This window comes from Pelophylax lessonae (assembly GCF_965119305.1).
Source record: "Pelophylax lessonae genome assembly, chromosome: 4".
Taxonomy (NCBI): domain Eukaryota; kingdom Metazoa; phylum Chordata; class Amphibia; order Anura; family Ranidae; genus Pelophylax; species Pelophylax lessonae.
In genome coordinates this window covers 277,517,265-277,531,149 of record NC_138771.1, presented here as the reverse complement: position 1 = coordinate 277,531,149, position 13,885 = coordinate 277,517,265, and positions in this window count along the sequence as shown.

Below are 13,885 nucleotides of genomic sequence, written 5' to 3'. Positions count from 1 at the left end.
CCTCACTGGCAATGCTATGTGCCCTAGGTGATTAGGGTGTGCCCAGGCACACCCGGCACACCTTGTGCGCATGCCTATGTCACCGCCACATCCACCACCACCTCAACCTCCCTCCTACTCCATATGGGCCTCGTCCTTCAGAGATGAAGAAGAACATTGTTTTATTTTTCTGTTTTTTTTTGTTGTTTTAAGTTATTTCCCTATCCACATTTGTTTGCAGAGCACTTGCCATGCTCTTAATTACGTTTTGCTGCCATTTGCAGCACTCTAGCCCTTTCCTTTGGTGTTTTAGAGCCATTTTAGTGCCTTAAAGTTCAGGTCCCCATTGACTTCAATGGGGTTCGGTGTCCGGGAAAAGTTCGGTAAAAGTCCGGGACACGAACCCGGACTTTTTTTTAAAGTTCGGCCGAACCCGTCGAACACGGACATCTAGGTGTCCGCTCAACCCTATAAATAGACACTATGTAGGCAAATTTAGTAAGCTGCAGTTTAAGAGGGTGAGATCAGGCAGGATTTATTGTGAAATCAAAATTAGAGTGTGTTATTTGACAGAAAAAGAAACAATACATTGCACAGACTTGAAACACCCCATTCAGTCTGCAATATGTGTAAAGCAGTGAATGCAACTTTCACTAAACATTCTTAGGTGGAGAATTAATCACTGTCATTTAAAACACATGGACCTGGAAGATTCACCTTGCAGAGCATGTTTTCGGAACGTCTTTCCGCTTTATAATAGTGCCCCTTTGTAGGCAGCTTTTGTAGGTCACAGTTTAGGAGGGAGTGATCAGGCAGGTTTTATATAAGATAGATTTTATGTTTATGCTTTAGAAGGCCACAGTTGAAGATGGAAAGACTAGGCAGGGTTTATTCAAATAATTCCCAAAATGAATGTATTATTAATAATGCACACTTTATTAGCAGCTTTAGTTTAAGTGGAAGAGACCAGGCAGGTTTTAATCAAGAATTCAAAAATAGAGTGTTTTATTTCACATAGAAAATCCAGAAATATTTTATAGATTTTATGCACAGTATGTAAGCAAGTTACTAGGTTGCAATTTAAAAGAGAAAGAGAAAGACCAATCGGATTTGAATCTAGAAATTATTATTATTCATCAAATCAAACAAATAAATGAAAATTAGAGTGTATTATACACTGTACATTGTACACAGAAATAAGGCAGAAAAACTGTACAGTCGATGCACAGTATGTGAGCAGGTTTACTAGGTCACAATTCAAGAGGAAGAAACCAGGCAGGTTTAATCATAAAAGAAAAATTAGAGATTATTACTGGACCCCAAGTAGTCTGTGATCTTTCTGTTTAGGGGTTGCCTGAGATTAGTGCCTACAGCAGGGCCTGTATGCTGTGGTTGAAAAAATACCCCCAAAGCATTGCTGCGACAGCCACCACTACCGCTGCTCCAATCTCAGGATTGGAGACACACTGGGCATGAAAGAGGATCCTACCACTATATAGAAACGTTGCCAAGAGGTTCTTCTCCAGAACCCCTCCTAGATACCACTTTTTTCAGTTTCACATGAAGAACGTATGAGGTGATGTGCTGCAAAGGGCAACTTTGCCTATGCCAGCAACAAGTTCAAGCTGCTCACTCCAAAATAAAGATAATAAATAAAATAACTAAAGATTTTAGCAATATTAATATATTAGCCATTTAGTGCTATATTGAAATAAATTATAGTACCCCAAAAAAAACCTAAACACTAAACCTCATTTTTTTTTTTTTGCATCCGTTGAAACCTGACCTAAAGTATAATAGAAATATGAAAAAAAACAATAAAACACCCCAAGAAACAGCAAGGGAAGCTCACCAGCAAAACGGCAGCCAAACATTTTATTGACACACACAAAAGGGTTGTCCTTGGAAGGATTGTTCCATCTCTATACTGTGAGCACAGGGAGGAGTATAAAGTAACATAGAAAAAAGAAGGGGTAAATCCGTGCTAAGGATGAAGATGTGTAAGTGTGTAATTGGCTGCTGCATGACGAAATGCGTAAGGCGTAATCACATCACTTCCGCTGCTGTTGGGATGCAATTCCGATGATTGGAACGCATTGCGTTCCAGAAGCTCTGCTACACACAGGAACATTGCGGTCCCGGTTTTTTCCTTTGCCCGTTTACCTTATACCTTTCTGAGTAACTTTTTTTGCATTTAAATAAAGTACTTTTATTACAATACTTCACTATGTGATGCTCTTTCTCTCTATGGTCTGGATTCCCTCTATCCTATTTGACCTGATCTGATGTCCTTGGAAGCCATATACTGTATGTTTACCAATACTGAGCTTATCCCATATCTTGATGACCCACACCAGGGAACGCAGGGTTACTTACCTTAAAGGATCTCACCCCTTGAGGGTACAATGCTTTTTACCACTGTAGGGGTATAGAGTTCCGGTGAGTGTGGGCTATATTGCGAGGGGACCACTTAGTTTCCTCACCTGCATGTCCAAATTGGATCACATCAAGAGCCACCTTAATTTGCTGGGATTTCACATCAGCATCACTTTTTGGACTTTATAATTATATTTATTTTATCACTCCAGTCACCTTTTTTCTAGTGACATTGCTAGAATTATTGCACTATTGTTACTTGCTGCACCAGTCACTTGTATCATAACAGCATATGATATTAAACCTATTAATCCCTTTGCACTTTAACATATATATCTTTTTAATATATTTAATATCTTTTACCCATCATTCAAATTCACACATAGTCACCTGGAACATATCCACATTCATTTTATGGTAGTTTTCAACCTTGAATTTATCAGTTGTGCACATTAAATTCACTATCACCCCTATACTGCCTCAAGATTATAGCAGTTTAACTTTTGTACAACACAGCATTGTATATAGCATTGTTCTGCTGCAATGTAATTATTGCATCAACTATCTCTCCCTGCAAACCCTGTCAGTTCTGCCTATCTACTCCAGGTCTCTAACACACAACGATAAAGGTTTCTGCAAACCCTGAGTTTTTTTTTTTTTAGGGAGGAGGATGAAACATAAGAAAACCCCTATTTTTGATCCTTCAAGTCAAAGTAGTGAGTTTCTGTTTTGAATTACTGTCTTCAAAGAACTGAACCTCCCTGCAACATTAGTAAATTGCTAAGTCATAGATCTTTAAGGTGTTAGAATAAGATAGCCAACATGGATTTACGACATACGGTCATGTGAAAAAACAAAAATACCACAAGGAAATTGTTGGCTTTTTCAACATATTTGAACAGTCAAGCATTCGATAATAATTTAAACAGTTTCTATGTATAAAGAGAATATGTTTGAACAAAAAACAGGGAAAATTAGCATTTTTAATTATCCTTATAACAAAAAGATCAATAGACTTATTGATGTACTCTGGAAGATTTCGCAGTTCTTTTAGGGGTTTTTCAGAACTGCTAACCCGTTTCTGACTGTGAATTTTTTTTAAATGTATTTTTATTTAAGTTTCTAATTTTTCAAGACAAAAAGAAGGTATATTGAGAACTAAACCGAGTTGTTTTGATTATGTCCCAAATGGAAATCATTCCTTATCATTGAGTCTATAGTGAAGCATTGCTTTCTGTTCAAGGTCGAGACCCATAAAATAATTATATCTAGTGTACCGTTCACCCCTGTAGGGCCACTGGGAATATACCCAGTACAGAAGCTGCCAGTCACAAGCACAGTTCCATGCTCGCCCACTAATCAGGCTCAGTCTAGAGGATGTCTTATTTAGAATTCATTGCTGAATAACTTGAACAGCAGAGAGGTTTCGGATCACAGGATACTCTAAACAATAGCACAGAAAAAAGGAGAACAGCTTCTCACTACTCTTAGTAGCAGGATATGGAAAATATCCAGGACTCTATAGAAGCAATCTCAGTTCTTATAGCATACTCTGGCACTTAATCACAGCACTTGCACACCCAAGAGTCCACTGCAAGGTCTTTACTCACAATATCCCAAAAGCTGTCTGCCACCCAGAATCCACAGGTAGATCCTCAGTAGCCCCAGGAGAACTGGAACACTCTGCAAAGACCACCCTCACATGTATCACCTCCACAGTCACATTCTGAATGCTTCTTTCTAGAGATTGGCTGGGGCATGATGCATCTGCATACTAGTCATTTGACTCTCCCTGCCTTTTATTCTGGAAGCTTATTCCAGAAGCAGATGGAAGAAATCAAACACCTCAGCTGGGAATCCCTAACCAGACAAAAATAACAGATCACTGCTCCACGACTGCAGTGAAGCCAAAAAAAAAAAACCTAGCAGCCTAAATAAAGGAGGGTGCTACATCAGTGTAGCCACCCTGCCTTAATCAGGAGTTTCTAAGTTTAGTTCTACATGACTACAGTCAGCCGATTCCAATTTAGAGTCTGTGGTTTGCTCGGCTTTCCATAAGTCCAGTCTAGCTGTCAGTTCTCCCTTTTGACAGTAGAAGGCACTGTCACCTCTGGCTGGTATTAGTGAGAGATCTCACAGTAAGTCTGCATTATGAATATGCATATACAGTATCTCACAAAAGTGTGTACACCCCTCACATTTTTGTAAATATTTTATTAAATCTTTTCATGTGACAACACTGAAGAAATGACACTTTGCTACAAAGTAAAGTAGTGAGTGTACAGTTTGTATACCAGTGTAAATTTGCTGTCCCCTCAAAATAACTCAACAGACAGCCATTAATGTCTAAACCGCTGGAAACAAAAGTGAGTACACCCCTAAGTCAAAATGTACAATTTTGGGCCCAATTAGCTATTTTCCCTCTCCAGTGTCATGTGACTGGTTAGTGTTACAAGGTCTCAGGTGTGAATGGGCAGCACGTGTGTTAAATTTGGTGTTATCGCTCTCATTCTCTCATACTGGTCACTGGAAGTTCAACATGGCATCTCATGGCAAAAAAATCTCTGAGGATCTAAAAAAAAGAACTGTTGCTCTACATAAAGATGGCCTAGGCTGTAAGAAGAATGCCAAGACCCTGAAACTGAGCTGCAGCACAGTGGCCAAGACTATACAGTGGTTTAACAGGACAGGTTCCACTCATAACAAGCCTCGCCATGGTCTACCAAAGAAGTTGAGTGCACATGCTCAGCGTCATATACAGAGGTTGTCTTTGGGAAATAGACGTATGAGTGCTGCCAGCATTGCTGCAGGGGTTGAAGGGTTGGGGGGGTCGGCCTGTCAGTGCTCAAACCATACGCTGCACACTGCATCAAATTGGTCTGCATGGCTGTTGTCCCTGAAGATGATGCACAAAACAGCCCTCAAACAGTTTGCTGAAGACAAGCAGATTAAGGACATGGATTACTGGAACTATGTCCTGTGGTCTGATGAGACCAAGATAAACTTATTCGGTTCAGATGATGTCAAGCGTATGCAGTGGCAACCAGGTGAGGAGTACAAGGACAAATGTGTCTTGCCTTAAGTAAAGCATGGTGGTGGGAGTGTCATGGTCTGGGGCTGCATGAGTGCTGTCGGCACTGGGGAGCTACAGTTCATTGAGAGAACCATGGATGCCAACATGTACTGTGACATACTGAAGCAGAGCATGATCCCTTCCCTTCAGGGACTGGGCGCAGGGCAGTATTCCAACATGATAATGACCCAAAACACACCTCCGAGATGACCACTGTCTTGCTAAAGAAGCTGAGGGTAAAGGTGATGGACTGGCCAAGCATGTCTCCAGACCTAAACCCTATTGAGCATCTGTGGGGCATCCTCAAATGGAAGTTGGAGGAGCGTAAGGTCTCTAACATCAACGAGCTCCATGATGTCATCATAGAGGAGTGGAAGAGGACTCCAGTATGAATCTGTGAAGCTCTGGTGAACTCCATGCCCAAGAGGGTTCATGCAATGCTGAAAAATAATGGTGGCCACACAAAATATTGACACTTTGGGCCCAATTTGGACATTTTACCCTAGGGGTGTACTCACTTTTGTTGCCAGCTGTTTAGACATTAATGGCTGTGGGTTGAGTTATTTTGAGGGGAGAGCAAATTTACACTGTTATACAAATTGTACACTCACTACCTAACATTGTAGCAAAGTGTCATTTCTTCAGTTTTGTCACATGAAAAGATATAATAAAATATTTACAAAAAATGTGAGGGGTGTACACACTTTTGTGAGATACTGTATTTTTTTCGGGTGTAGGCACCCTTACCCTCACAAGGAATGAGGAGTTTGCAGAAAGATAGCAATTATGCAGCTCTTTGGGGACACTATTCCACTGAATGTTTGATGAAGCACCAGAAATGGGAGTACCTCACTTGTTTTTAAAAATAAAGTTTATGCTTTAATGGTATAAGCACTATTGGAGCTTTTTTTCACCTACATGTACCTTATGATACCTAACAGCGGGGTAACTGATCTCAGGATTAACTTAGAAGCCGGGAGACCCTAATCCATTTTGATTGAGTCCAGGAGATGCTCAGAAGCATGAATTGTAAGGTCACACTCCCTGAGGTAGGACACTACTACCTGGGGGGAGCACGAGTCTGGTGACACATTGTCTTTTGTTTTTGGAGCACTATCCTTGGAATATTCAAATCAAGAATCCTTATTTGGGTTATAATAACTTGTTAAAGGACTCACATTTTTAAAGACACATATGAACTGCACTTTAGTAAATGTATTAATTGCATGAATGTATTTTTCACTTATATACTGTATATTTTCTCACTCATATTTTCAATGTTTTTCTATTATATGTATTAAATCATTTATTCATTGCATGTATTTATAGTTTATATTTCTTACCTGGATGAATGGCGTAGGTCGGCACCTATATTGATTTGATTGTATTTAGCACATGTACAGTATATGGGACTGTGAACAGTGTCAGCAGCTGTGAACTTGTGAACACACATGGTAGCTTGCAAGATTTTTTTTGCAGTGCAGTCTTTATGCCAACTAATACATTGCCAGCAATCAGAAATCTTCTTATGCCAGTCTTTTTCAGACAGCTGCTGGAGCGAGGGGAAGAGTGCTGCGCTATTCAGCGCATCATACAGCTCCCTTTTTTTGTTTGTTTATTTTGGACAAACTTTATTTGAAGTGTAGAAAAAGTACACTTCATTCATGTGCTGCACTGCTGTACAGTGCAATGCAATTCTGTACAATGTGTTGCCATAAAATGCAGTATGTCTGCAATTTATTGCAGCACGCTGTAGCGCAGCTCAGGGCTGTGTTGCAGTGTGAATGGGAAACACAGGAAGCAATTGTGTCCTTGCTGCGACAGGCATTTTTCAATGCAGTAAAACCTTTGTCACTGCACAATGCGTGAATTAGCTCTAAGGCTTGGTTCACATACATGCGAATCAGATGCGTTTTGAGCCGCATCCGATCCGCATAACATGTGAACCAGAAGGACTTTCAATGGAGCAGGTTCACACATGTAAGGGGCAGCTGTGGTCAGTTTTTGAAAAGAGTCCTGTGCGATTTTAGGTCCAGTTCAGGTTTAAATTTTAGTAAAAATTTGCACCTGAATCACACCTGAACCTGTGAACAAAAACTCACCTGACTCCGGACTGCAAACCGCACCTGGACATGTGCGAACCTAGCCTTAAAGTTTTTCTTGGACTTACACACTAAATATGGGACGGGAAAAAAAAAACACCACGCTATGCGATGATCATGAGGTATTTATACTTGAAAGAAAATTTCTTGTGCCCTCCTCAAAATCATCCTGCTTATGACAAGCCATGCACAATTCAGGCCTGTAGGTAGGTTGCCTACACTGAGAATGTTTACTGTTAGCAATTAAGACAGACTGCCCAGGCTGGGAAGAAGTTAAACCTGTTTCTGCAGCTCCTGGTCTTCTTGAGCTCTGTCCTCTCCCCTGTGCTGTAAATGAAAGGGGCAAGGGATCTGCACACAGAGAGCTGCTGCATGGGAAAAAGACAGAGCCAAACCTAAAGATGTAATCTCCAGCTACTTCCAGGACTCTCTAAACAGACATGCTGTAGGTCTGCTGCACCTTGTAGTCCATTGAAAGCACCCGAGGTACAGAAGACAGCCAGGACATGAAACAGTTATGGACTTTCACCTGTAAAGGTAAGCCACGGCAGCCAAATGGTTGTAAATAGGGTCAGGATATGGACATTGTTCATGTTGGACTGTACTAAGAAGCTCTTCAGTAAAGTTTCAATAACTGTTCAGAACTTGGTATGAAGTTACCTAAAAGTTGTGTTTGAAAGCTAATAGCAATCAAAAGAACGTGGGTCTGTAAAGCACATGTGGGGTATGAAGTCCAGCTGCTACAGAAGGTCTACTCGGCAAGTCAAGCAAGAGAAGATGTATAGTTGCTATGAAAAATCACGCACTTGTTCAAGGCAAAAAGCAAACTTTTGTTAGGTGTGGTACCTGGTAAAGGTCCTCCAGTAATGAGGGCATCGATGCTCTGGCTCCCTCCCTAGAGGTTAGTTTCAAATAGCAACTGAAGCTGAACACTCATTATGGAGATGCATGGCCTGGTTGAACTAGATGGTCTTTTTTCAGCCAGGTTGACTACGTAACTATGGTCACAATGTACGGGAAGAAAGGAGTTAATAAGCACATGAGGTCCATGCTAGGTGTACAGTGAAACCCCATTCTGTTACTGGGAATGAAGTAACAGAGGTACGCTGGAATGGTGGACAGGGTGTAGGCTCAGCAGCATCCCTCCTAATGCAACATATATCAAGATACAGTGTGTAGTGACATGGGACAGCACTTTTAAGAGGAACTCTGTATGTTTTATTACTGCACACAGTGATGGCTCATCTATAAGTCGGGGAACTGCCTTAATGTTAGACTTTTCACATGACCACAGTCTCTGCCTGGTCCTTGGCATTGATGAGCATGTTCTGCGTGCAATGTACCCCTATGTGCATTCTGAGTTGATCCCACCTACTGCCTGGCGTAGGTGGGGGAACCCCTTTGGGTCTGCAACTGGAGTAGCTGGAAACTGGAGTAGTCGGCAAGGATAGGCCACCGCCGGCTCAGTGCCCACTGGACAACAAACAGTATATCCCCAGTAAACAGGACAAATATAGAATGAAGGTATACAAACTTTGTGAGAGGGCCACGGGGTTTTCATATAACTTCAAGGTTTTTAAAAAAAGAACAGTCCAGTTGGAGCCCCCTGAATGCCCAACCTATAGGTGAAGCAGTGGAAAAACTGTTTAGGACCTTTAGTCCAAAGAGTTACCACCTCTGCTTGAATCATTTTTTCACTCATCTCCCAGTATTCCACCATCTTTATCTCCAGCACACTGTAGCCTGTGGGGAAGCGGAAGGGTTTCCCACCTAGATGGGTCATCACAAAGCAGAAAAAGGGAGAGTCAGCCAGTTTGTGGAATTAAAAAATGTTGTCCCCAAAATAAAGAGTTAGGTAGGATGTGTTCTTTCCTCATTCCCAAAGACACCTCAGTGGAATTCCTAGAAAGAAATGGCCCATCCTTAAACCTAAGTGCACACATGACTACAACCAGTTCATGGGAGGTCTGAATTATAATGACCAATTTATTTATTTTTTAATACTCTTTATTATCGAACCTTAATCAAACCTCACATTACAATCATCCTAGTCACTGTTATCCATTCTCTTCCAGTTCTTATCCTATTAGTTCTTAGAACTATCACCCTTTATGTCTATGATTGATTGCTTCAATTCTACATCATACACCCCAAATTTTATGGTATTTCTGCGGGGTCCCCCCTATATTTGTACATTTTTTTCATAAGGTATAATATGATAAACTGTGTCAATCCATTGAATAACAGGAGGGGATGTAACTTGCATCCATCTCATAGCAGTCTGTTTTCGAGCCAAAGAAAACATTTTTTGCAGAAAGATCTTTACATATCTCGACCCTTCTTCATCTTTTAACACCCCCAAGAAGCATATTTTTGGAGTACATGGCACCAATCTTTTAGGTTTTCTGATCATTTTTTTTGTTACCTGCCCCCAAATATCCCATTATCTTTCTACATGACCAAATCAAGTGGCAGAAATCCGCCTAATCCTGATGACAGCGCAAACACTCTGATGTAGACCTTCTGACCATTCTACACAATCAAATAGGACTAGGATTTGTTTGATGTATAATATACAGTTGTGTCAGCTTATAACTGACTGCTCGTGAGGCCACCAAATGCGAAGAGCATATCTTCTCCCATTTCTTATATGTCATATCTGGGATAAGTATCTATCATTTTCCACTCAATGGATCTTCACCAATTTTAGCTTGTAATAAAAATTTGTATAATGTTGATGTCAATCCTTTCAGTTAATGCAATCTCAAAAGAGGATATTTTTATATCCGTAGTTTCAAATTGCCAAATTGCGCATATAGAGCATGTCTGAGTTGTACAAATTTATAAAAGGATTAATGGGAAATACCATGTTGTTTACTTAGATAGTCAAGTGTTCGTATGACACCATGTTCGTACATCTGCACTTACGTGAGCACTCATTTCTTTTTCCAGAAGTCCCCATCTAGAATTCCACTTAACTAATCAAAAGATGGATTATTCCACATGGGGGGTCTCCTGAGGCATATCCCTAAATCCTGTTTGTTTCTTAACTTACTTCCATACCACTTGCGCCAATGTAAAAAAAAAAAATGTTACACAAAGTTGTCATTGAAATGATATATGTCTCACACATGCCATGGGTATATGTGGAATTACACCCCAAAATTCTACTGCTTCTCCTGAGTATGGGGATACCCCATGTGTGAGGCTTTTTGGCAGTCTAGCCATGTACAGGACCCCAAAAACCAATCACCGTCTTCAGGCTTTCTAAGGGCGTAAATTGTTGATTTCACTCCTCACTACCTATCACAGTTTCAGAGGCCATGAAATGAGATGGTCGTTTCAGAGGCCATGAAAAAGATAGCACAAAACCCCCCAAACCCCCCAAATTACCCCTTTTTAGATAGTAGACACCTCAAGATATTTGCTGAGAGGCATGCTGGGTCCATGGAACATTTATATTTTGCCATAAGTTTCAGGAAAATTAAATGTTTTTATTGTTTTGTTTTTTATACAAAATTGTCCCTTAAATGATATATTGCTCAGACCATTGGTGTATGTGAAATTACACCCCAGAATACATTCTGCTGCTTCTCCTAAGTATAGGGATACCACATGTGTGGGACTTTTTGGCAGTCTAGCTGCATACAGGACCCCAAAAACCAATCACCGCCTTCAGGCTTTCTAAGGGCGTAAACTGTTGATTTCAATTCTCACTACCTATCACAATTTCAGAGTCCATGAAATGTCAAGATAGCACAGAACCCCCCTTTTTGGAAGGCAGATACCCCAACCTTGTTTATGCAGCGCTAGCATCTATAATAATTGGGGGAAAATGGTGTACCATATAATTATGGCTCAAATAAATGCATAAAGTGCTATAGTGCTAAAATCAAAATATATTCAAACATACAGTATACTAAAATATCAAGTGCATATAAGTCCTTGTGCAATAGTAAAATATTAAAGTGCGATGAATGATATTATCAAAATAAACAATAAATAGTAAGTGCATAAAAAGTCCTTAAATTGTGATCCAAATAAGGTGCCAAAGTGCCAGGAAGTCAAGGTGCTTGTGAAGTGATAGGTGCCCCTCTCGGTTCCCCACTCACCGGATTATAAATGAAACAAGACCTTTATCGTTATTGCACAGTAGCCCAGGATCTGTATGGAACCTCTCCAATGTGACCTCCGATATTAAATGGGTTCGCCTCCGCTTCTACCATTAAACAAAAAGAGGGCCGTACATGGTGAAGTATGTAATGACTATTTTATTTTCCAAAAGTCAATTGGATACTTACAAGCTATAAAAAAGTATTAGGCATATATCTGTATAATCGAGTGGCGCCGCTCTTAGCGTGCGTTCCACATACAGGAAGTTCCTGACCGGAAATGACGTTCCGTCTCGTCCGCAACCAGAAGTGCGTCAATGCGTTTCGCCGTCAATCACAGCGTCATATAACAACGAAAGAGTCCATGTTATATGACGCTGTGATTGACGGTGAAACGCGTTGACGCACTTCCAGTGACAGGTACTGTTTTTTTTTTTTAAATTGGGGTCTATTAGACTCTAGATCTCTCCTCTGCCCTTAAAGCATCTGACCACATCAGGATCAGTGTGATAAGATGCTTACCCAATTTAAAAATGGCGCTGTTTAGAGCCAGCAAAACTGAAGTTATATTATGCTCGTAACTTTTGGTATCTTAGGCTATTGAGATGATTGGAGCCATTCTGATCAGCTCTATGGTCAGCTGACAGAACCACCGGCTGCCTTATCGGGTTACCCGATGGGACAGGAGAGCCTGAGAAAACCATGGAAGGCAACGGGAGGGGGCGAGTCTCCTCCCACTGCTTGTAAAAGCAGTCTAGTGGCTAATTAGATGCTAGGATTGCCTTTACATGCAATCTGACTGCCTGCTGTAAAAAACAATGCCAAGATGATGCCTAAACATGCAGGCATCATCCAGGTATGACCACTGTTGCTGGTCCTTGTTGGGCATAGATTGTAAGGCTTTTTTTTTCATGCAGCCTGTGGGCTGCATGAAAAAAGAGAACCTAACAGATTCCTCCATTCGATCAACATCGACAGATTCCTCCATTCACATCGACTTTTTCATGCAGCCTGTGGGCTGAATGAAAGAAGAGAACCTAACAGATTCCTCCATTCACATTGATCGATGGGGATGAAAGAAATCTCTGCCAGAAAGTGAGTGGTATGCCCACCAGCCACCATTAGACCTCCCAGCATCCACCCACTTCTAAAGTTGGGTATACACACAATGTTCCTTTTTTCATTCAGCCCATGGGCTTAACAAAAAAAAATAACATAACAAATTCCTCCATTCTCGTTGATCGATATGGATAAAGAAATCTCTGCAAAGAAAAGTGAAAAAAAAAAAATATGGCGATGCATAGTGGAGATCCGCCCTGCATGTCTACCACATCCCCTATGCTTCTCCATATATGGTCTTTTTTTTAACTGCAGTGGTGAAATCACCTCCTGCAATCATTGATTTACGTATATGCTGAAAGCAAACACTGTTGCTGTCAAGATAAACAGATCAGAGCTGCAGCTGATGGGTATACCTACAAAGCAAACACTGGTTAACAGTAAAGCACAGTAACAATAAAACATTACAATATAATAGTATACAATACAGTAAAACAGGGGAATGGTGGTATCTTCAAAGCAAACTGTGGTTAACAACAAAAAACACAGTAACAATAAAACATTACAATATAATAGTATACAATACAGTAAAACAGTAGAATGGCGGTATCTGCAACACAAACTATAGTTAACAAAGAAAAACAGTAACAATAAAACAGTACAGTATAGCAGTATATTATAAAGTACAGTAAAACAATAAGAACAGAAAACTAACTCAATAAAATGACAACTATTTTTGGCTTTTTTATTTTTTTTTATTTTTTATGGGAATTTTTAAACTTTTTTTACACTTTTTTTGTAACTGTAAAAAACTTTAAACTTTATAGGCTAGGGCCTCTCAAAATGCCATAGCCATCTAACATCTTTCAAAACCCTGTGTGAAAGTGTGCCCTAGACTGTGCCATGCTGTACACTATACTAATACTCTACTAGTGTATGGTAGCGAAAGAAACAGTCCCCGCTGCAGAGACCAGGTTGGCCAGGACAGCAGGGACAAAATTAGCTGGTGTCACACCTATACTTTTCTACAGACACGACATCTTCTTTGGGGTGCTCTTTTGGTAGAGGTACCAGAGAGGACATTTGGAAAATGCCTCTCATGCAGCTGCCTCACTGCATCTGGATGGGGAACCTGGGCCACAGCACCCTCTGGATACAGAAGGGCTGTGATGATCTCTTTCTGG